This window comes from Tamandua tetradactyla, chromosome 14 (assembly GCF_023851605.1).
Source record: "Tamandua tetradactyla isolate mTamTet1 chromosome 14, mTamTet1.pri, whole genome shotgun sequence".
Classification (NCBI taxonomy): domain Eukaryota; kingdom Metazoa; phylum Chordata; class Mammalia; order Pilosa; family Myrmecophagidae; genus Tamandua; species Tamandua tetradactyla.
In genome coordinates this window covers 87,686,967-87,712,356 of record NC_135340.1, presented here as the reverse complement: position 1 = coordinate 87,712,356, position 25,390 = coordinate 87,686,967, and the positions used below count along the sequence as shown (strand labels likewise).

Here is a 25,390-nt window from a genome sequence, read left to right as displayed (position 1 = left end):
GTGGTGCCAATGGAGGACCAGGGGCAGGTGTCAGAAGAGCACACACACACCTGCAGGGTTAGTGTAGCCCTGCCCTAGGCCCTACACTGGAGGATAGCCACTGGGCCAGGGAGGTTGTGGCACCAGGTCAGATGGCAAGGAGCTGGGACACAGTACACAGACATCACAGATTTAGTCCAAGAAAGTTACTGAACAGACACGCAACAATCACAACACATCCCCTGAAGTGATGGGAAGTCAGAATCCCGAGTTACTCTGATGTATCTGTCCAGTTTCCAAAAACTTTTGCAAGACATGTAGAGGAACAAGGGAGAAATCCAAAGCAAGGAAAGATGCAGTTATTAGAAATGGTTTATGAGTGCCCATAGATGCTCCAGAAAGAAAGGAAAGAAAAAGGTAGGAAAAATGTTGCAATAAATGATGACTGGAAACAACTGAAAAATCCAAGAAGTTCAAAAAGACCGAAGTAGAGGAACATCAAGAGATCCACACCTAGGTACATCATAGTCAAAATGTTTAAAGCCAAAATCAAAGAGAAACATTTCAAAGAAGCAAGAGGGAAATGATCCTTTGCATATAAAGGCACAACAATACATTGAATATCTGACTCAGAAAGAAACCATCATCAGAAACTATGAAAGCTATAGAGAGTGGAATAATATTTTCAAAGTGCTGAAAGAAAATCACTGTCAACCAAGAGAATTCCTGATATTCATTGTCTAGGAAACTGTCTTTAAAAAATGAAGGCAAAATAAAGACATTCCCAAATAAAGACAGAATTCATTGCCAGCAGACAGTGCCTTAAAGGAAGTACTAAAGATGTCCTTTGGGCCAAAAAGAAGTAACATTGATGGTTACTGAAATCCACAGAAAGAAACAAAAAATGTAGGAAATGGTAGATATGTGAGTAAATACAAAAGACTCTATAAATATATATTTTTCTTATCTCTGAACTTCTTTAAAAGACATAAAATTGTATAAGGCAGGGATGGCAAATTTTTGTTTTAAAGGGTCATAGTGTAAATATTTTAGGTTTTTCAGGGCATATTATCTCTGTTGTTACTACTCAACTCTGAAGTTGTAGCAGGAAAGCAGCTGTAAACAAATGAGCATGGCTGTGTCCCAACAAAACAGAGTTTACAGAACAAATGGCAGGCTGTGCTTGGCATGTGGGCCATGGTTTGTTGACCCACAGTACAAAGCAATAATTCTAGCCCTTTACTCTGGATTATGACGTATAGATATGATAAAAGCAAAAAGGAGAAGGAGGAAAATGAGCTATAATGGAGCAAAGTTTCTATATTTTTCCAGAGTTAAGTTATATTTGCCTGGGTTTAGAAGCAAGAGTGGGCAATGGCTGTAAATGAGCTTGAGAATTTTGGTGTTGATGGAAGTAATCCAAAACTGAATTGTGGTGATGATTGCACAATTCTATAAAGTTATTAAAAATGACTGACTTGTACATTTACAGCGAATGGGTTTTATGGTACATAAATTATATCTCAGTAAGACTGTAAAAGGGAAGAGGTAACGAATGCATAAAAATAATTGAAACGTAGGATTTTACACGTGTAGAAATAAAGTGTATGAAAATATAGCATGAAGGATGGGGTTGGGGGTGATGGGAAGCCGCTGTTGAGAGGGTCTTACATTATACATGAAGTAGTATAAAGTTATTGAAGGTATACAGTGATGAATTAAAGATAATAATATAAACTGTAAAACAACCATGTAACAAATAAAAAAGAGATGCCCAGTTGATAAGACAAATGTGGAAACGAAATGGAATGGTAAAATAGATATAAATATATTAATATATAAAATACATTGTACGTATATTTTTCAATTAATCCTAAAAAAAAAAGGTAAGGAAAAGGGAACAAAAGAGTAGATGCGACAAAGCAGAAAACAATTGGTAACCTCACAAACTTATTGACAATTAAGTTAAATATAAATGGATTAAAACAATCCAAAGTTAGAGATTGTCAGATGAAATAAAAAAGCAAGACCTAACTCTATGTAATCTACAAGCAATGTACTATAATTTCAAAAACATAGACACAGTTAAAAATAAGTGGCAATCAAGGTGGCAGAGAGACTCCTTCCAGAGCCCATTCCCCAGCAGAAGCTTTGAACAAGTTGCAAGAACTGGCAAAGCAACTTTCTCAAAGCTCCCGAAAACAGAATGAAAGAATTTCAGTTATAGGGCATGTGCTGAATCGAGAAGCAGCTTCTGGCACCCTTGTGGGCCCCTGCCCTTCCCCCACGGGTGGGCACGTAGCCAGCCTGCGTTCCCAGTGTGGGTCTCTGGAGTCAGTCCCAGAGAGAGCACAGGAATGCTCACCCACATGCTTGGGGAGGCATATTTGATGGAGACCTGGGACTGAACCAGCATATTCGTCACAGGCTCACCATTCTAGAACTTGCCCTGTGAGTAGACGACAGCTCACAGCACTACACCATAGACGTGGGGAGGGGTGGCTGCCCTCCTGGACAGATGGGGACTGCCACAAGAATATGGGGATTCCCTGCAAACTCCAGCAGGGTTACTAACTGTTTTGCAACAGACTGCAGAATAACCAAATCTTAGCAAAAAGAAAGGAGAATCCCAAGTGGTGGCAGCCATAGACTGATCCCTTTTAGGAGACTCGCATGTGGCCATAAAGGGAAAACAGGCAGCAAAAACATCTAAAGGAAGAAGTAAAATTAGAGAGGAACACACGGCTCACTCAAGCAGACATGGCAGATCCATTCATCGAATGCGTCCATTAATTGAATGATTGCATTGTGTGTGTGACCAATTAGAAACATGAGCCTGTAGATATGCACAAGCCTGGGCCCAAGCTTGGAGAATACTAACTAATCCAGGGTGGAAACTGAAAGCTTGGGATCCCATAGACTCTTCATGAGATGATTAAGAGAAGGAAAGGAAAGAAGCCTGGGAAATGGAGGAAGAGAATCCCCCTGCAATTATACCCAGTGCTACAGCAAGAGCTAAAAACAGCACAGGAGAAGCTTGCCAGTGTGGAACCTCACAATACACAACTTCCTGCGTCGAAACGCCACGTTGTCATGAGAGATTATACTGCTGCAGAGCTGGGGATCCTCAGGCAGCCTTAGAGGCAGAAAGCCAGGGAGTCACTGCCTGATTGGTTTTTACGATTAGGGACACAGAAGCTGAGGGTGTAATATCAACTGGATGGAGATGATAAGCTAGCGTCCAGAACAACACACCCGTCCCTACCCCAGTCCTGTGTGCTGCTCTAAATCAGGTAGAAATAAGATCATTGTGAGCCTGCTAGTTGGTCGCATGCAAGGCTGCCTGGACCAATAAGGGGGACATTACACACTCTGCTCCCCATGGGTGATCTACGGAGGGACTGCAAGGTGTTTCACAGGGTCTTGGGATGAAACATGCAACATATTCTGTGAGTTTTGTGGATCCCAACAATTAAACTTTTACAGCCAGGATGGAAGACACCATCCTGCCCAACACTCTTACATTTTATAGGCCCCTTGTGTCCATTTTGAGACCTCTAGTGAGACAGCCTATCTCGAAATCTTTTCATGATGGACTGTCCCACTAGACTTCGAGGTCTGCTATGGCTTGAATATTCAAGCCATAGCAGACCTCATAGAATCCAAGTGGCTCCCCAAAAAAGAGGAATAAGAGTCACAGGAAAACTCCCTGACAGCATAATGGCCCTAACCAGGTTTCATGTAAGTAAATGTGGGCTGATCTGACTGCCAAGGGGATAACTGGAATCCACAGATAAACAACCAAATACTATTTTAGTTAAATTGTGGAGCAAATTACCCAAAGACAAAAGATTTACAAAAATAAACCCCCAAACAGCTTAAGGGGAAGATAAACCAACTAAGAACCCCCCTTTCAAAACATGATCACCCACTGCACCCCTGGAAGAGGCTTGGAAAGCCCCCTTTCCCTTAACCATAGGGGAGGGTTGAGACTCCTAGGTATAAGCAATTCCCAGAACCGTGGGAATCGGAGGTCACATCATGTAGAATTAACTAGTCATTGGTCCACTGCTGACAATACTGGTGCTAGTAGATTCAAGGGCTGAATGTATTCTAATTTATGGAAATGTAGCCCAGTTTAATAGACCTGTGCTGGCCATAGACAGCTATGGGAAAAAGACAATCAGAGCCCAATTTTATCTGCAAATTGGGAGATTTTCCCCTATTTCAATTTGCTATGCTGCCAGAATGTAATATACCAGAAAGGTATTGGCTTTTACAAGGGAGATTTATTAAGCTACAAATTTAGAGTTTTAAGGCCATGGAAATGTCCAAATTAAGGCATCAAGAGGATGCCTTCACTCAAGAAAGTTTGAATGTGTCCAGGGTTTCTCTGTCACATTGTGACATCTGCTGTCCTTCTCTCCTGGCATCTGGTTTCAAAAGGCTCTCTAACCTCCTGGCATCTCCCAAGTGCCCTCCTTCTGCTGGAGAAATGCCAAATATCTGTGTCCTGGTTCTGCCTCTCTGCTCTCTGTTGGATCTGCGTTCTCTCTCATAAAGGTCTCCAGAAAAAGAGCCCTTGAATGGGTGAAGCCATATGTCCACTGAAACAACCTAATCAAGCGGCCCCACCCAACAATAGGTCTGCTCTCACAAGACTTGATTAAAAGAACACGGCTTGAATGTCAAAATAAGTTTAGATTGAAATGCTAGTGATCAATGAAAGGGAGGGGTAAGGGGTATGGCATGTATGAGCTTTTTTCTGTTTTCTTTTTATTTCTTTTTCTGAATAGATGTAAATGTTCCAAGAAATGATCATGATGATGAATATGCAACTATGTGATGATATTGTGAATTACTGATTATACATGTAGAACGGAATGATCAAAAGTTAAGAATGTTTGCATTGTTTGGTGTTTTTCAGTATTTTTTTTTTAATTTAAAAATTAAACAAAAAAAGTGAAAAAAAAAAAAGAACATGGTTTTTCTGGGGTACATAACAGCTTCAAATCAGCACATGTACACAAACACACACACACACACCACACCAGGAATACACTGTATATATTTCTCCTGTTCTTGAATATATATTAGGAATTTATCTTCTCTTGAATTCCACATTACAAACTACCATAGACAGTCTTTACGGGGCAGGCAAAATGGTCCCCTGTAAAAGTACCACACCCTCAAGAATTGTAGCCACTAAACAATATAAGCTCCCAGGGGGACATCAAGAGACTTCTGCAACCATTAAGGAACTAGAAAAAATGGAAATATTAAGATCAACCCATAGCCCTTTTAATAGCCCTTTGTGGCCAGTATGGAAACCCGATGGAACCTGGCTCATGAGAGTGGATTACAGCAAATTAAATAAAGCAAAGCCACCTTTCTATGCAGCAGTTCCAAACATTGCCTCTTTACGACAAGAAATTAACACTTATTCATGTCATTATCATTTTGTTTCAGATTTAGCCAAAGCATTCTTCAGTATTCCCTTAGATAAAGTGAGTCAATCTTTTTTCTTACCCTTTCACTTTTACCTGGGAAGGAAGACAAAGGACATTCACGTGCTCCCACAAGGCTATTTATACAGCATGACCATTTGCCATGGCCTAGTGGTAAAAGACTTGGCTAATTGGGAGAAACACAAATTTCTGCCTTTATTTCATTATACTGATGATATTATGTTAACCAGTGATTCTTTTTCAGAACTAAAAGAGGTGTCAGAAACTTTAGTAGTCCACCTCAAGAGCTTGGGATAGACAATCAGTCCTGACAAATTACAAGCTGTGGCTGACCTGCCAAATTCATGGGGGCTGTTTAGTCAGGTAAAACAAAAACTATTTCTTCTGCAGTAATTGATAGTTTTCCTATGCCACATATGCCAAAGCAATTAATGGCCTCTTTAGGACTACTAGGATACAAAGACCTTTCATTCCCCATTTAGCACAAATATTTAAACCATTGTACATGCTGATTAGAAAAGTTCATACTTGGGAATGGGGCAAGCCCCGGTGGGGTCACTATGCTAGTGACCAAAAAAGGTCAATAGCATAGGCACAAGCACTGAGGGGGTGTGATGGTTAGGTTCTGGTATCAGCTTGGCCAAATGACTTTGCCCAGTTGTCTGTTCAGGCAAGCACTGACCTGACCTTGCTGCAAGGATATTTCATAGGTATTTTCATGGCTAGTTGATTAAATCATCAAACAGTTGATTGCCTCTGTGGCTGGTTACATCTGAAAGCAACTGTGCCACAATGAGATAATCCAATCATTTGAAGGCTTTTAAAGAAGATGAGAGATTCTTCCACTACTTCTTCAGCCAGTGAGCCTCTCCTGTGGAGTTCTCCCAGAACTTTCATCAGAACTTCCAGCTTTACAGCCTGCCCTATGGATTTTGGACTCTTCCATTCCCATGGTTGTGTGAGACACCTTTATAAATCTCTCCTCTTGGTTCTGTTTCCCTAGAGAATGCTGACTAACACAGCTTAAGTGGTTCTTAAGAAACAGAATTTTAAAAATAGGTTTTTACAATTAGTTTTCTACTCTGACTAGATTCAGAGGCACTAATGACTCTGTTTCCAATAATTAAAATGGCACTGACCGTCCATGGGGTGAGTTGGCAAAAGAGATACTCAAAGTATCACCCTTAGAATATGCTAATTGTATGCTTATACGAGGCAAAGTTTTGTGAGAATGTTTTTTATACCTTTAGGAGTTTTCTGGAATTAAGAGGTATAATGGTGCTGTCTGTTTGTTGTTAGATATGCCGGATACAGTGATGAGGGAAAGGGATGACCTGAAAGCTTCAAATTCTAAACTTCAGTGCTGTAAGAATGATGTAAAAGTTTCCGTGTGTGCCCTGAAAGAAAAATCTTATTTCCTGTCATTGCAGACTTGAGATCTCTAAAAACCAGTCACAAAGAATCATTATCTGAGTAGCAAATGTACAACATAAACTAAAATCTAAACCTTGCAGGGTGTCTGCTATTAAAGTAAGGGTTTTGATTGGAAAAGAATGGGATCCTGAAATGTGGGGTGGTGATTTATGGCTTGATAATGATGGTGATGGGGATACGGGATTTGTGGAATCTGCTGAGCTTTTGTTAGATTGATCTGTAATGGACTGCCCTGAGGAAAGAGCTTCCTGACCTCCAGCCTTCTCAGAGGAGTCTGCCATCCAACCTCCACCTAATGAGATGAAGCTTTCACTGCCTGCTAGCTGCCCTATAACCACCTCCCCTGGGGAAACAGCCCTCACTTCTCTGTCTGGAACAAATAATCCTGTTTTACCAGATGAAACTGCAATGGAATGGCCTGAGGTAACTGGCTTGAAAGGCACTTCTATTTCTTGTCATGACCCACCCCCACCACCCCTCTTTTCTTCAAGACCTAGCACTAGACTAAAGTCCCAACAGGCCCCAAAAGGTGAGGTGCAAAGTGTAACCTGTGAGGAGTACACTATCCTTCAAAAGAACTGCTTGAGTTTTCCAATCTATATAGACAGAAATCAGGGGAATCTGTGTGGGAATGGATATTAAGGTATGGGATAATGGTGAAAGGAATATAAGGTTGGATCAAGCTGAATTTGTTGATATGGGCCCACTAAGCAGAGATTCTGCATTCAGTGTTGTAGTTTGAGGCATTAGAAAGGGCATTAGCAGTTTGTTTGGATGGTTGGCTAACATGGATCAAAAGATGGCCAACATTACCTGAGGTCAAAATGTCAGAATTGCCCTGGTATAATGTAGGTGAGGGGATCCAGAGGCTTAAAGAGATTGGAGTGTTAGAGTGAGTTTATCATGGAAGATCTGCTCACACACCCCAAGAGTGTCCAGAGGACACAACTTTCACCAGAACTTTAAGAAATAAATTTGTGAGACTAGCTCCATCATCCTTAAAGAGCTCTGTAGTTGCCTTTCTCTGTAGGACAGATATTACTGTGGGAACTGCTGTCACTGAGCTGGAATCATTAAACACAATGGGGATGACTAGATTCTGAGTTGGCAGAAACTGTATGACAACAGTTAATCACCTTAGACAAGGTGGGCATGGTCACCATAATGGACAGCAGACTCAAAGTAGCAGTCAAAATAATCTGACTCACAGAGACTTGTGGCGTTGGCTAGTAGATCACGGGGTACCTAGAAGTAAAATAGATGGGCAGTCTACTAAATTCTTGTTTGAGCTGTATAAGAAGAATTATTCTAGGTCAAGTGAACAGAAGTCTAACTTGAATGACAAAAACAGAATCACAGCCCCTTAAACAGACTTGAAACAGTTTACAGACCCAGAGCCCTTTGAATGAGGGGAGGGTTGGGTATCCTTGGGATATGACCCTTTTATACTGCCCCAAATTACACTGTTAACCTTCCTCCAAGAAGACCTATAGGCTTTTACCAGAAAAAAGTACTGGGGAAAAGGAAATGATCAGATATTTCAGGATTATTAGACACTGGCTCAGAAGTGACACTAATTCCAAAAGACCCAAAACATCACTCTGGTCCACCAGAGTATGGGCTTATGGAGGTCAGGTGATTGATGGGGCTTTAGCTCAGGTCTATCTCACAATGGGTCCAGTGGGTGCCTGGACCCATTCTGTGGTCATTTCCCTAGTTTCAGAATGCATAATTGGAATCAACATATTAACAACTAGCAGAATTCCCACACTGGTTTTCTGACCCATGGAGTAAGAGCTATTATGGTAGGAAAGGCCAAGTGGAAGCCTCTATAACTGCCTCTACTAGAAAAATAGTGAATCATAAGCATACTGTATTCCTGGAGGGATTGTAGAGATTATTGGCACTCTTAAGGACTTGAAGGATGCAGGGGTGGTGATTCCCACCACATCCCCATTCTCCTATTTGGCCTATGAAGAAAATAGATGGTCTTGGTGGATGACAGCAGATTATCATAAACTTAACCAGGTGGTAACTCCAATTGCAGCTTCCATTCCAGATGTGGTATCACTGCTTGATCAAATCAACACATTCCCTGATACCTGGTATGTAGCTATTGATCTGGCAAATGCTTTTTTCTTAATAGCTGTCACTGAGACCCGCCAGAAACACTTTGCATTCAGCTGCCAAGGCCAGCAGCACATCTTCAATATCCTGCTTCAAGGGTATATCAACTTTCCAGCTCTATGTCACAATCTCATCCCCAAGAACCTTGATCGTTTCTCCCTCCCACAAGATACCACACAAGTCCATTATACTGAGGATATCATGTTGATTGGACCTAGTGAGCAAGAAGTAGAAACTACTCTAGACTTATTGGGAAAGCATTTGCAGGTCAGGAGATGGGAGATAAATCCAACAAAAGTACAGGAGCCTTCCACCTCAGTGAAATTTCTAGGTGTCCAGTGGTGTGGGGCATGTTAAGATATCCATTCTAAGGTGAAGGATGAGATGTTGCATCTGGCCCCTCCTACAACCAAAAGAGAGGCAAAATGCCCAGTTGGTCTCTTGGGTTTTGGAGACAACATATTCCTCATTTGGGTGTGCTGCTCCAGCCCATTTACCGAGTAACCAGAAAAGCTGCTAGCTTTGAGTGGGGACCAGAACAAGAGAAGGCTCTGTGACGGTTCCAGGCTACTATGCAAGCTGCTCTGCCACCTTTGGGCCGTATGACCCAGCAGATTCAATGGTGCTGGAAGTGTCAGTGGCAAATAAAGATGCTGCCTGGAGCCTTTGGCAACCCCCTATAAGAGAATCATAATGCAGACTCTTAGAGTTTTGGAACAAAGCCTTACCATCTGCTGCAGGTAACTACTCTCCTTTTGAGAAACAGCTTTTAGCCTGCTACTGGGCTTTATTAGAGTCTGAATGCTTAACCATGGGCCACCAAGTTACCATGTGACCTGAGTTGCCTATCATGAGCCAGATGTTGTCTGACCCACCAAGCCATAAAGTTGGGTGTGTGCAGCAGCACTCTATTGTAAAATGGAAATGGTATATTAGAGGTAGGGCTCGAGTAGATCCTAAAGGCACAAGCAAGTTACATTAGGAAGTGGCCCAAATGCCCATTGCCCCCACTTCTGCCACATTACCTTCTCTTTCCCAGACCAGAGCTATGGCCTCTTGGGCAGTTCCTTAGAGTCAATTGACTCAGACTTGGTTTACAGATAGTTCTCTATGATATGCAGGGACCACCCAGAAGTGGACAGCTGAGGTACTACAACCTCATTCTGGAATCTCCTAAAGGTAAGGGGAAATCCTTCCAGTGGGCTGGACTTTGAGCAGTGCAAGTAGTTCATATTTCTTGAAAGGAGACTGGACAGTGGTGCGTTTGTATACTGACTCATAGGCTATTGCTATGATCCAAGCAACAGTGATCCAATTACAGTGCCAACCAGGTGGCTAATGGTTTGGCTGGATGGTCAGGGACTTGGAAGGAATATGATTGGAAAATTAGTGATAAAAAGGTATGGGGAAGAGCTATGCAGATAGACCATTCTGAGTGGGCAAAGAACTTGAAGATATTTGTGTCCCATGTGAATGCTCACCAGAGGGTGATTTCAGCAGAGGAAGGTTTTCATTATTGAGTAGATAAGATGACCCGTCCTGTGGATCGTCCTTCCTCAGCCACTCCTGCCATTGCCCAATGGGCTCATGAACAAAGTGGGCATGGCAGTACAGATGGAGGTTATGCATGGGCTCAGCAACATGGATTTCCACTCACCAAGGCTGACCTGATTATAACCACTGCTGAATGCCCAATCTGCCAGCAGCAGAGACCCATGCCCAGTCTCAAATATGGCACCATTCCCTAAGGTGATCAGCCTCCTACCATCATGGGAGGGGCAGCAATTTATTCTAACTAGAATAACAGATACATACTCCAGACATGGAGTTGCATTCCCTGCAACTTGCAATGCTTCTGCAAAAACTACTATATGGACTTACAGAATGCCTTATCCACCATCATAGTATTTCAGACAGTATTGCTTCTGATCAAGGAACCCACTTCACAGCAAATGAAGTGCAGGAATGGGCACATGTTCATGGAATTTTCTGTCTTACCATGTTCCCCATCATCCAGAGTTAGCTGGGTTCATAGAATGGTGGAATAGCCTTTTGAAGATCCAATTACAGTGCCAACCAGGTGGCAATACCTTGTAGAGCTGGAGCAATATTCTCCAGGAGACTGTGTATGCTCTGACTTAGTGTCCACTCTATGGTGCTGTTTCTCTCATAGTCAGGATTCATAGATCCAGGAATCAAGGGGTGGAAGTGGGAGTGGCACCATTCACTATCACTCCTAGAAATCCACTAGGAAAATTTTTGCTTTCTGTTCCCCAAACCTTAAGCTCTGATGGTTTATAGGTCTTAGTTCCAAAGAAAGGAGTGCCCCTACCAGGATATACAACAGTAATTCCAGTGAACTGGAAGTTAGGACTGCCACCTGGCCACTTTGTGCTTCTCATGCCACTGAATCAACAAGGATGAAAGGGGATTACTGTAGTGTCTGGGATGATTGATCCTGACTATCAAAGGGGAATAGGACCACAACTACAAAATGGAGGTAAAGAGCTTTCCTGGAATACAGGAGATCCCCTAGGGCATCTCTTAGTACTATCATGCCCTGTGAATAAAGTCAATGGAAAACTGCAGCAACCCAATCCAGGCAGGACTATCAATGGCTCAAAAACTTCAGGATGGTGGAGGTGGCCTAAGGGTAAAATGACTGAGGAATGGAAGGGGAACTATGACGTATACATACAATGGACCACTGAGCTACTGCAAAAAGGAATGAAGTTGTGGAGGCATGCAACTAGGGGAAAGAACCTTAAGGACTGTTGAATGAAATGATAGAAACAAAAAGACAAATACTATCCATGCCTCAATCATATGGACTAACTATAATATAAAAAGTTGGTGAACTGAAGTCGAGAGCATGGGTTATCAGTTTGGGGTTTATTGTAAAGAGTACTATATTGTAAGCTCTTACAGCAGTCACATATATTCAGGAGATGTGACTGTTAATTCTAAATTCTGTGGTACTGAGCTGTTTGTATATAACATGGTCATTCTCAGAAACTTCAGGTATTTATGTGACCCCTGAGACTTAGAGCTCTGAAGCTATGAAAGTCAGCATTATCCCATATAGGAACTGTTTAAAAATTTGAAAAAGTGATCAGACTTCAAGTAGAGATGTGAGTGAAGCTGATCTGGATAGGACTAAAATATATCAGAATAGAGGGTGTCTCAAGTTCTACGTGAGACTAAAGGGAGAGATTTACTTACTTGGTGCAAAATTTATATTTTGGGTAGTGCATTTCCTAATTTAACCTATATGGTCAGTTTAGTTGAATGCCATAAGTACATGGACTCTTGAATAGGGCATGAAATTTTGTTGGTTTGTCCAGATTAGTGTGATGCCCTGATATATCCCAGAGTACTTTGGGCAGTGAATAGAGAGGTATTTGCAAACTCCCCTTGAGGGACTGGGGAGAAAGGAGGAACTATTCAACTTCCCATTTGGGGAAGTTCTGATATTCTCCCAAGCAGTGGAGGCAACCAAATCAATAGGCTGAGCCCTCGACCTTGGGGTTCACCTGTGTGAAGCTTATTCCTGCAAAGGATAGTCTAAGCCCACTTAAAATTAGGCCTAAGAGTCATAAAACCTCTTTTGTTGCTCAGATGTGGCCACTCTCTCTAAGCCAACTTGGCAAGTGAACTCACTGGCCTTCCGCCTATGTGGGACATGACTCCCAGGGGAGTAAATCTCCCTGGCAATGTGGGACACAACTCCTAGAATGAGCCAGGACCTGGCATCAAGGGATTGAGAAAGCCTTCTTGACCAAGAAGGGGAAAAGAGAAATGACACAAAAATAAAGAGTCAGTGGTTGAGAGATTTCAGAGTTGAGAGGTTATCCTGTAGATTATTCTTATGCATTATATCCCTTTTTAGTTTATGGTGTATCAGAGTGGATGGAGGGAAGTACCTGGAACTGTTGAGCTGTGTTCCAGTAGCCTTGATTCTTGAAGACAATTGTGTAAAGAGATAGCTTTTATAATGTGACTGTGTGATTGTGAAAACCTTGTGTCTGATGCTCTTTTTAACCAGGGTATGGACAGATGAGTCAAAAAAAAAAAACATGGATAAAGAATAAATAAACAGTAGGGGGGACAAAGGGTAGAATAAATTGGGTAGATGGAAATACTAGTGGTCAATGAGAGGGAGGGGTAAAGGGTATCGGATCATATGAGTGTTTTCTTTTTATTTCTTTTTCTGGAGTGATGCAGATGTTCTAAAAAATGGTCATGGTGAGGAACACACAATTATGTGATGACACTGTGAGCCACTGATTGTATACCATATATGGACTGCATGTATGTGAAGATTTGTCAATAAAAATATTTTTTTTAAAAAAGAGCACATGTACAATATTGATTGATTATCTACTGACTTAGTTTAGTTCTCTTACTCAGTTTGGCAGTATCTCTCTACTGGGTCATCTGCCCTATGTGTTGGGTTCTTTCTATCCTGTTGTCTTTCACATTGTTGGGGTGCATGGGTGCAATGCCTGACCCATGGACCACGCAGCCTGTCACGGGGTGGGGGTGGCAGCCCAGGGCCCGGACCCTGCTAATTGTCCATAACTGACCTGCTTCAACCAAGGACAAAGGTCAAGAAAGTAAGCCATTTCCCTGGAGGAGAAGACCCTAACCCTTGAACACTGATACCAGAGAATGGATGTCTTCTTACTATATGGAATTTCTTTGTTCTAAAATCACATGTGACCACCCCCCCCAGATTGCTGTTCCTTGTGGAGCACTAAACAACTGAACAGCTAGCTCCGTTTGCCAGTCCCAATGAATCTACGTTTGCTTCTGTGTCTGGTGTGTTTTTTGGTCTTGCAGTAGCCCCAGTGCACAAACTCGCCTTGGGCCCAAATAAGGATATTCAAAGAAATAATTGCTGAAAATTTCCCAAATGTAATGAAAAACATGGATGTATACCTCCAAGATGCTCAACGAACTCCAGACAGGATAAAGTAAAAGACCCACACCTTGACACAAACTGTCGAATGCCAAAAATAAAGAGGGAAGTTGAAAGCCACAAGTGAGAAGCAACATACCACATACAAGGGAGCATCAATAAGATTAAGTTCTGACTTCTCATCAGAACCACAGTGAGAGGCAGGGGGGATGACATTTTTAAAGTGATGAAAGCAAAAATTGCCACCTAAGAATTCGATAGTTGTCAAAACTGTCTTTCAAAAATGAAGGAGATAGAGAAAAACCCTGAATGTCATTGGCCTTCTTGAACCAAGGTATCTTTCCCTAGATACCTTAGATTGGACATTTTTATAGCCTTGTTTTAATTTGGACATTTTCATGGCCTTAGAACCGTAAACTTGCAACTTAATAAATTCCCCCTTTTAAAAGCCAAAAATAAAGGAAGAGAGATTAAGATGTTCCCAGATAAACAAAAGCTGGGGAGTCCATCACACTAGACCAGCCCTAGGAGAGAGGTTACAGGGTGAAAGGAAAGGACCCAAACAATAGATCGAAGCCACATGAAGAAAGAAAGATCTCCAGTGAGGGTACAGACATGGCTAAATAGAAACACCAGTACTATTGTATTTTGGGTTTATAACTCCACTTTCACTTCTTACAGGATCTAAAAGGCAAAAGCACAAAATGTAATGATAAGTCCATGGTTTTGGACTCATAGTGTACAGACATCCAATTTGCAGTGAGAACTACATCAAGGTTGGGGGGATGGAGGAGTATAGGAACAGTTTGTGTATGTCATTGAAATTAAGTTGGTGTCTGAGCAAACGAGACTGTTACAGATTTAGGAAGTTAAATTTAAGCCCCATGGTAACTGCCAAGAAAATACTGGAGAATGTTCAAGTTCATAGAGACAGGCTACTAAGGGCAGGACCAGGGAGAATGGGGAGTTACTGCATAGTGGGTGGACAGTTTCTGTGTAGGGAGATAAGATGATGGGGGAAGTTTTAGCAATGGAAGGTGGTGAGGGCACAGCAAGAGTGCAAACACGAGTCATGCCACTGAATGGTGTTCTTGGGAGTGGCTGAGAAGGGAGAGTTTATGTTATGCATATATTTCCATAATTTTATTTATTTATTTATTTATTTTGCATGAGCAGGCACCGGGACTCGAACCCGGGTCTCTGGCATGGCAGGCGAGAACTCTACCACTGCACCACCATTGCCCACCCTCCATAATTTTAAATAGAACAAGGAAAGAGTAATTAAAGAGACAATGGCAATTAAATGCAAAATGTGGTCCTGGATAGTATCTAATGGGGGGGGAAAGGCTCAAAGGGACATTATTGGGGTGTATGAAAAAAATGGAATATAGACTATAAGCTTTCTATCAATGTTGAATTTCTTGAACTTGATAACTGCACATAAACTGGTTACTTAAGTGAATATCCTTGTTCTTAGGAAATGTACATGCAGTACTAAGTGTTCAAGGAACATAATGTGTACAACCTACACTTGTGTTTAGAAAATGGATTGATAGACAAATAGAAAGACAGACAGACAGATAGATGGATAGATAGAATGATACCGTGGATGTATCGCATGTTAAAATTGGTGGATCTAGTTATCTGGGGAGCTTTCCGTATAGGATTTGTTATTTGGTAACTGTCCTGTAATTTTGTGTGTATTTCAAAATAAAGTTTTTTAAAAAAGGAAAAAGATATATATACCATGCAAAAGCTAACCCTAGTATTTCATAACGATAGGTGGGACAATTCATGTAAACAGTAATATTCCTAAATCTGTACACATCTATTAACAAATGCTAAAATCACGGACACAAAAACTGGCAAATCTGAAAGAACAAAAAGGCAAATCCACAATTACAGTAGGAGATTTCGACAGTCCTTTCAGCAGTTGACAGCCTTACAAGATAAAAAAGCTTCGAAGCACCCATCAACCAGGGGGACCCAACTGAAATTCACAGGCTGCCCCCCACCCCAGCAGTAGCAGCATGCATTCTTCTCAAGGGCACATGGAGCTCACCAAGAGAGACCTTAGTCTGGCTTATTAAAAATTCTCAATATATTTTGGACATTATCCGCAATGACCCACAGATGGAGGGTGCCGGAGGGCACAATGACTGAGAACCAGAAGGCAAATGGTGGTGTATACATACGATGGAATTTTGTGTGAGTACAAAAAGGGATGAAGCCGTGAGGCATGCAATGAAGTGCATGAACCTTGGGACATTGTGCTTTGCAAAATAAGCCAGAAACAAAAGAACAAATATGCTATGGTCTCTTTTAGAAAATACTTATAGGAAAATTAGGACCTAGATTGTAAACTCTTATAGCAGCCACACTTAGCCTGGAGCTATTTGTTATTTCTAGATTCTGAGACACTGAGCTATATATGGATAAGCTGGTATTTCCCTGAAACTGGAGAACCTCTGGGACACCTAAGACTCCGAGCTGGAGCTCTGAAGCTCTGAAAGTCAGCATTGCCACAAACAGTAACAGTTAAAATAACCGAGAAAGAGGGCAGGCCTCAATTAGAGGTAAAAACAAAGCCAATTTGGTTGGCGCTAAGATAAATCAGAATACGGGACAAAGAATGATAGTGCATGCCTTCTAGAGCTTCACCTACTGTATGAGACCAAAGGCAGAGAGGTTTGTTTTGTCTATAACCTAAATTTTCTGCAACACATAATCTAAATCAACCTGTCTGAATAGCTCATTTAAACAACCCAAAAATATGGAGCCCGGAATGAGAACAAGACCTTGTAATTCCGTATGGCTTAATGTAAAACAACAGAAACATCCCAGACTGTGGTGGGCTGATAATTAAAAAGTATTGGTAGAGTCCCTTGAGGGACTAAAGAAAAATTAAATTTCCCCATCTGGGAAACCCCTGATACTCTTTCAAACATTAGGGACTCTCAAGGAAATAAGCCCTGCCCTTGATTTTGAGGACTACCTGTAGGAAACTTATTCCTGCAGTGGAGAATCTAAGCCTACCTATAATTATGCCTAAAAGTTGCTTCCAGGAAACCTCTTTTGTTGCTTAGCTGTGGCCTCTCTTTCCCCAAGACCAAATCTGCAAGTAAAATCATCACCCTCCCCTCTACATGGGACATGACATCCAGGCGTGAAAATCTCCCTGACAATGTGGGGCATGACTCCCAGGGATGAGACCGGCCCTGGCACTGTAAGATCAACAATGTCTTCCTGGCCCAAAGCAGGGAAGGAATTGTCATAAAATAAGGTATCAATGGCTAAGAGAGAGAGCAAACAGAGTCGAGAGGCTATTCTGGAGGCTGCTCATATGCAAGCTTTCAGTTAGATGGTACTAATTGCCATGGTTTGCTAAACCCCAATCAACATCACTCCTGTAAACTCTTAAGAACACCTAGGGCTCAAACTGAGACTCTACAAAAGTTTCAAGCACTAATTTTACTTTTCAGAATCCTACAATATCCAAAAGGTTCCTAGGCTAGATAAGCTCTGAAACCCAGAGGGGCCACCTCTCCAAGAACATCAACTAGTCCTCCTCCTATCCTATATTGCTGACACCCCTTCTCAACATGAAGAAGTTAGAATGGGCATTGCCCAAAGACCCATACAGATTTGGAGAAAGACCAAAGGTGAAGGAAGAGGCATAACAGAGAAGATAAGATTTAACAGATGAGTATGACTGCAGAATCACTATATTGATTCTTCTTTTAGCCTCTGATGTTTTAGCTAGAAAGAAAAACCTGAGATGGTGGGATGGTAGCCCATACCAAACTCTGAAATCTGTTCTGTAACTGCTTTTTAAATGTACTCTGAAAATTATTGCTCCTTTTCAAATTATTTTTCACTTTTTGTATATATGGTATATTTTACAATTAAAAAACATTTTTTAAAAAGTCTTGATGCGTTTAAAATAATTTGAATCACACTAGGTATTTTCCCGCTCTGACCCTAATGTAATTAAATTATAAATCAACTATAGAAAGACATGTAGAAGAGCCCTGAAATCTTTGGAAATTAAACACACCTCTAAATAACTGTAAAAATAAATCACAAGGAAAATTAGAAAGTCTTTAGAGTGGTGTGCAGGTAAGGCAGTGCATAGAGGTAAATCTGTAGTATTAAATGCTTACATTAAAAATGAAAAAAGGTACAAAATCAATTATTTAAGCTTTCACTATAAGAATCCATGAAAAGAACAAGTTAAACCCAAAGTAAGCACAAGGAAGGAAACAATAATGAGAATGGAAACAAATGAAATAGAAAGAGGAGAATCAATTGAGATACAAATAGAAGCAAACGCTGATTTTTTGAAAAGATCAATAAAAACGAAAAACCTCTAGGTAGACTGATAAAGAAAAAAAGAGAAACACAAATTACTAATATCAGGCATAGAAGAGGGCACACTCTCAAACCCTACAGGGAAGTCCCTAAAAGGATAATACAGGCTATTAGGAACATTATTCTAAGAAATTTGACAACTCCAGTGAAATGGCATAAATTACCAAAACTAACTCAGAAAGACAAAGACCAACTGAACAGCCCATCATGACTAACTGGAATATGTCCGAGAGACATTACGTAGGTTTAACACTTGAAATCAATTGACAGTGTTCAACCTACTGATAGAATAAAAGAGGAACAACTATGATCACATCTCAGTATAATGCAAAAAAAAAAAAAGCATTTGACAAAACTCAACACACATTCATGATTTAAAAAACAAAACAATGCAAAAAAACTCTTAGCAACCTAGGAATAGAAGAGAACTTTCTCAACCTGATAAAAGTCATCATTGAAAAAAACTATGGCTGACACCCAACTTAATGTGAAAGCCAGAATGCTTTTGCTCTAAGATTGGAAATGGGGCGAGAAGGTCCCTTTTCGCCACTTCTCTTCAACCTATACTGGAGGTTCTAGCTAATGGAATACAGCAAGGAAAACGAAAGGAGGACACAGAAGTATCTTTATTCACAGATGCCATGATTGTGTATCCAGAAAATCCTAAGGAATCCACAAAAAAAGCTACTAGAACTAATAAACAAATTGTAAGAAGTCAAAGCATATAAGGTCAACATACAAAAGTCAATTGTATTTTCACATACGAAGAATAAACAACTAGAAAATGAATGTTAAAAACCAATTCCCTTAATAATAGCATTCAAAAGACATAAAATACTTGGGTAATTTTAACAAAATTTGGGGAGGATCTGTACGTCCAATCTTACACTATAGAAAACCTAATTCAGTAGAGGAATTTAAGATGTTATCAATGAGTGAAGACTCAGTATTGTCAAGATATATCTCCCCACGAAACTTAATGCAATCCAAATAAAAGTCATAAGACATTTTTGTAAAAATTGACAAACTGATTCTAAAATTTATATAGAAATACAAAAGACCCAGAATAGGTAAAACAACTTAGAAAACATAAAACAAAATTGGACTACTGTGCTACCTGTTTTCAAGACAGGGTGATATAAACACAAAAATCAATGAAACACAATAGACAATCCAGAACAGACCTACATTTAAGTTGTCAAATGGCTTTTGACAAAGCAGTCATTCAACAAATAGTACTGGGACAACTGGTCATTTATTTGGAAAAAAATAAACAATGCACATAAAAATTAACTCAAAATCAATCACGGAGTTAAATGTAGAACCTAAAACTATAAAGCTTGCAAAATAAGACAGAGGGGAAGCTCTTTGCCATGCTGGGGAGGCAGATATTTCTTACATAGGAGACAAAAAATATGAACCATAAAAGAAAAATTGATGTTAGATTTTATTCATAATTAAAAATGTCAAGCCTTGATAGATATTGTTAAGAAAATAAAATGGCAACACATATATCTGTCAAAGGACTTGCATCCAGAAAAATCACAACTCAATAGATGATTTTAAAAACCTCAATTAAAAAAAAAAACCAGTAAAGTGGCAGGTTACAAGATCAACGCTCAAAAATCTGTAGTGTTTCTATACACTAGCAATGAGTAGTTTGAGGGGAAATCAAGAAAAAAATTCCATTTACAATTGCAACCAAAAGGATAAAATATTTAGGAATAAATTTAACTAAGGATACAAAGACCTATACAAAGAAAACTACAAGAAACTGCTAAAAGAAATCACAGAAGACCTAAATAAGTGGAAGGGCATACCGTGTTCATGGATTGTAAGACTAAATACAGTTAAGATGTCAGTTCTAACTAAATTGATTTATAGATTCAATACAATACCAATTAAAATCCCAAAAACATATTTTGAAGAAATAGAAAAACCAATAACCAAATTTATCTGGAAGGGTAGGGTGCCCCAAATAGCTAAAAATATCTTGAGAAAGAGAAATGAAGTTGGAGGTCTACCTAACTTTAAGGTGTACTATGAAGTTACAGTCATCAAAACAGCATGGTATTGACAGAAAGACAGATATATTGACCAATGGAATCAAACAGAGTGTTCAGATATCAACTATGGACAATTGATCTTTGATAAGGCAGTCAAGCCAACTCATCTGGGACGGAACAGTCTCTTCAATAAATGGCGCTTGGAAAACTAGACATCCACATGCAAAAGAATGAAAGAGGATCTATATTTTATCCCCTTTACAAAAATTAATTCAAAATGGATCAAAGACCTAAACATTAGAGCTAAGACCATAAAACTTTTAGAAGAAAATGTAAGGAAATATATTCTAAAACTTGTAATAGGAGGTGGTTTCCTAGATCCTACACCCAAAGCACGAGCTTTGAAGACAGAAATAGATAAATGGGAACTCCCCCAAATTAAACACTTTTGTGCATCAAAGAACTTTGTCAAGAAAGTAAAAAGGCAGCCTACACAATGGGAGACAATATTTAGAAATGACATATCAGATAAGGGTCTAGTATCCAAAATATATAGAGATTGTTCAACTTAACAACAAAAAGACAAACAACCCAATTACAAAATGGGCAAAAGACATGAACAGACACTTCTCAGAAGAGGAAATACAGATGGCCAAAAGGCACATGAAAAGATGCTCAACTTCTCTGGCTATTAGAGAAATGCAAATCAAAACTACAATGAGATATCATCTCACACCCACCAGAATGGCCATTATCAATAAAACAGAAAACAAGTGCTGGAGAGGATGTGGAGAAAGAGGCACACTTATCCACTGTTGATGGGAATATAAAATGGTACAACCACTGTGGAAGGCAGTTTGGTGGTTCCTCAGGAAGCTAAGTATAGAATTGCCATATAATCCAGCAATCCCATTGCTAGGTATCAATTCAGAGAACATGGGGCAAGGACACAAGCGGACATTTGCACACCAATGCTTATAGCAGCATTATTTACAATTGCCAAGAGATGGAAACAGCCCAAATGTTCATCAACAGAAGAATGGCTAAACAAGCTGTGATATACACATACAATGGAATATTACGCAGCTGTAAATCAGAATAAAGTCATGAAGCATGTAACCATGTGAACTGACCTTGAGGACATTACACTGAGTGAGATTAGCCAGAAACAAAACGACAAATACTGCGTGGTCTCACTGATGATGAACTAACATTAATGAGTAAACTTGGGGAATTTCAGTTAAGAACACAGGTTATCATGAGATGGAAATAGGGTAGAGATTGGGTAATCGAAGCTGAAGGGATGTAGATTGTGCAACAGGACTGATTGTGAAACTTCAGAAACAGATAGCACAATACTACCTGATTGTACTACAATAATATAAGTACACTGAATGAAGCTGAATGTGAGAATGATAGAAGGAGAAGGGCTGGGGGCATAAATGAAAGAAGAAGGAAAGATAGATGATAAAGACTGAGATGGTATAATCTAGGAATGCCTAGAGTGTACAATGATAGTGACTAAATGTACAAATTAAAACATGTTTTTGCTAAATTTAGATTAAAATCCTAGTGATCAATGAAAGGGAGAGGTAAGAGGTATGGTATGTATGAATTTTTTTCTGTTTTCTTTTTATTTCTTTTTCTGAAGAGATGCAAATGTTCCAAGAAATGATCATGATGATGAATATGCAACTATGTGATGATATTGTGAATTACTGATTGCATATGTAGAAAGGAATGATCAAAAGCTAAGAATGTTTGTGTTTGTTTGGCATTTTTTGATATTTAAAAAAAAATTTAATTAATAAAAAAAATTGTATCAGTTAAAAAAAAGAAAAAGAAAGATGTAATAGAGAGGCTGGAGGGTACTGCCTGAAGATGTAGAGCTGTGGTGCAGTAGCCATGTTTCTTGAAGATGATTGTATAATGGTACAGCTTTCATGATGTGACTGCGTGATTGTGAAAACCTTGTGTCTGATGCTCCTTTTATCTACAGTATGGACAGATAAGTAAAACATATGGATTAAAAATAAATAAATAATAGGGGGAATAAATGTTAAAATAAATTCAGATTGAAATGCTAGTGATTAATGAAAGGAAGGGGTAAGGGGTATGGTATGTCTGAATTTTTCTGTTGTCTTTTTATTTCTTTTTCTGAATAGATGCAAATGTTCCAAGAAATGATCGTGATGATGAATATGCAACTATGTGACGATAGTGTGAATTACTGATTACATATGTAGAACGGAATGATCAAAAGTTAAGAATGTTTGCGTTTGGTGTTTTTTTGGTATTTTAAAAAAAACTAAAAATAAAATAAAAAAAGTTTCTGCAAAAAAAAAGGGGGCACCACATATGAATGTACTTAACACCACTGAGTTATACATCTGAAAGAGGATTAAATGGGAAATTTTATGATACCATAATAAAACATTTTTTAAAGCCCATAGAACTGAACAACACAGAGTGATCCCTAATGTCAACTAGGTACTATAACAGCTTGATTATAATTATATATATAATATAGGATAAATATAATAATACTGTATCATCAGCTGAAACAAAGGTACCACACTAACACAGTATTACTAACATGGAGAACTGCGTGGTTGGTTAAGGGGTGGTATCTGCACCTTCTCCATGAATTTTCCATAAACTCATAATTGCTTAATTTTTTAAAATGTGCAAAACATTTGAGCAAACACTTCACAAAAGAAGACGTTCAAATGGCCATAAGCACGAGGAAAGATGGGCAAGGTCATGAGTCATCAAGGAAATGCAGATGGAAACCACATTGAAATAGCACTGCACACCCAGTAGAATGGCTCAAATTTAAACAGTCCAATCCTCGTGTACTTGTTGGTAGAGCATCATTCACAGCATCGGAAAACAGATGGTCAGTTTCTTGTAAAGACAGACCTCCCCTTTCCACATGACCTAGGAATTCCACTCCGAGGAATTTACCCAAGAGAAATGAAATCATGTCCACACAAAGTTGCCAATGTTCACGACAACCGAAGACTGGAAACAACCCAAATGCCCACAGCACGTGAGCCGAGAGGCACACTGGGGTCTGGCCAGGCGTGGAAGAGTTTTTTTCTTGGAACAGAACCGACCCGATGCATGCAACAGCTTGGAGGAATCTCAAAAGCACGTTGCTGAGTCAAGCAATCCCCACACAAATGAGTATGTAATGTGTGGCTCTGTTTATGTGAAACCCAGGACAAGAGTATCAGTCTATGATTTCAAAGAGCAGATCAGTGGTGGCCTCGGGCCAGGGGTGGGGGAGGCACCCGCGGGGGCGGAGGGGCGTCTCTGGAAGGAGGTAGGTGTCCCGTGTCTCCCGTGTGGAGGCGGTTATGGGAAGGGACGCTGGACAACGCTCAGCTGACAACGCCCTTCCTTATACCTCAGAGAGCCGATTTTAAAACATAAAAATAAAACTTGTGGGATGTAACAAAGCTATGTCCAGAAGTAAAAGTATAACCTCAATGAACAGATGAGAAAAAGAGGGAACAAAACTCAGTGATCAAAATATCCATCTCAAGAAGTTAGAGGAAAACCAGAAAATCAAAACTAATTAAAAGATAAATGGAAAATCTTAACAAAGATAAACTTGGGAGTTTTCTTTCTGTCTTTCTTTCTTTTTTTAATGGAAGAAAACCTACAATGAAGAGAACCGAGAATGCTGGTTCTCTGAAAATCCCTGGGAAGACTGATAAATCCCAGGGAAAAAAAGAGAGAGAGAGAGAGGCACAATTTATCAATATTACCTACTGAAGCTGACATATGACTCAGAATTCCATATACCCAGATATCTCCCCAACCGAAAGGCACACTTACATTCTCCAAAAGGCATGTCTGAGAGCATCCATCTCAGCACAATCTGCTGTGGCCAGAAACCAGAAAGACTGCACCGTCCATCAAGAGAAGAATTTGAAAATAAATGGTGGCATACGTGTGAAAATGAAGGCACTACTGAATGCAGCAAGGACCAATTTCTCAAGTATAACGTTGAGCTCAAGAAGCTGGACATAAAAAGGGTTCACACGGGTGAACTCCACCCACAGTTGCACACAGCCAGCCACTGTGGGAGTCCAGGTGGGGGACCACCTCAGGTGGGGGGGGGGGGGGAAGCAGGGCCCCCTGGTGCCATAAGCTTCCACTTTTCAACCTGCCGCTGGTTACGCGAGTATCTCCACTTTGCGAAAAGGCATCAAGTTATAAACTTACGATCTGTGCATTTTTTCAATAAAAATTCATAAGCGCTACATAAAACAAAAAAGGGGAAATTATAAACTTTATGACAATAAGTTTGAATATTTAGACAAATTGGACAATTCCGAAAAAAAAAAACTACCGAAACTGTACAAGAAGAAACAGAAAGTTGAAATAGCTCTTTAATGACTTAAAAATCAAATCCCATGTTTAAAACCTTCCCACAAACAAAACTCAGGTCCAGACTCCCACTGAATTGCACTAAATATTTAAAGAAATATATTTAAAGAAATAGTGCTGGCAGTGGCGGGGGGGGGGGGGGGGGGGGCAGGGGGCAGAGAGAGGAGGCAGCACGCCTGTCCTGTGATGTGGGCACCCAGCCTTGGGGACCCAGTCGTGTCCCTGTCCCCTGGGGTGGTTGTTCAGGCCTATTCTCCATGGCCCAGGCCAGACCCCTGCCTCCAGTCAGCCCTGACCCCTGCCCAGGCATCAGGAAAGCTGCAAGTTCAGTTTCCCCATGCATAAAAACAACCTTGGAGAGGGTGTTCACCCAGTAATCAAGCACCCCAGGAGAGCCCCCACCAGACCCCTTCTCCCTAACCAGGTAGGAGGTGCCTTGGGGCGCAGTGCACAGCCCCCCTTCTCCACAAAGCCCTGTCCCTACCCAGCACGACCAAGAGCCACCTCACTGGCCTCAGCCACCTGCCCCCAGGACCCACGGGCCACTCAGAGAGCCCCTGTCACCCACCAGGCTACTGCTTTACACGGGCTCCCCATCCGACCTGGATGTGCCTCCCCCGCCCCCCTTATTCCCCTCCCCCACCCCGTGGCTCTGCGCCCTGATCAGTTCTCCAGGTGTTGTC

At 40.5% G+C, this 25,390-nt stretch overlaps 1 protein-coding gene across 1 annotated transcript in view; it reads right to left on the bottom strand.

The window, feature by feature from the left end:
* AHNAK2 (AHNAK nucleoprotein 2) overlaps nt 1-25,390 on the bottom strand; it is a 54,883-nt gene that overhangs the window by 25,497 nt on the left and 3,996 nt on the right. The gene's annotated exons all lie outside the window — the stretch shown is intronic.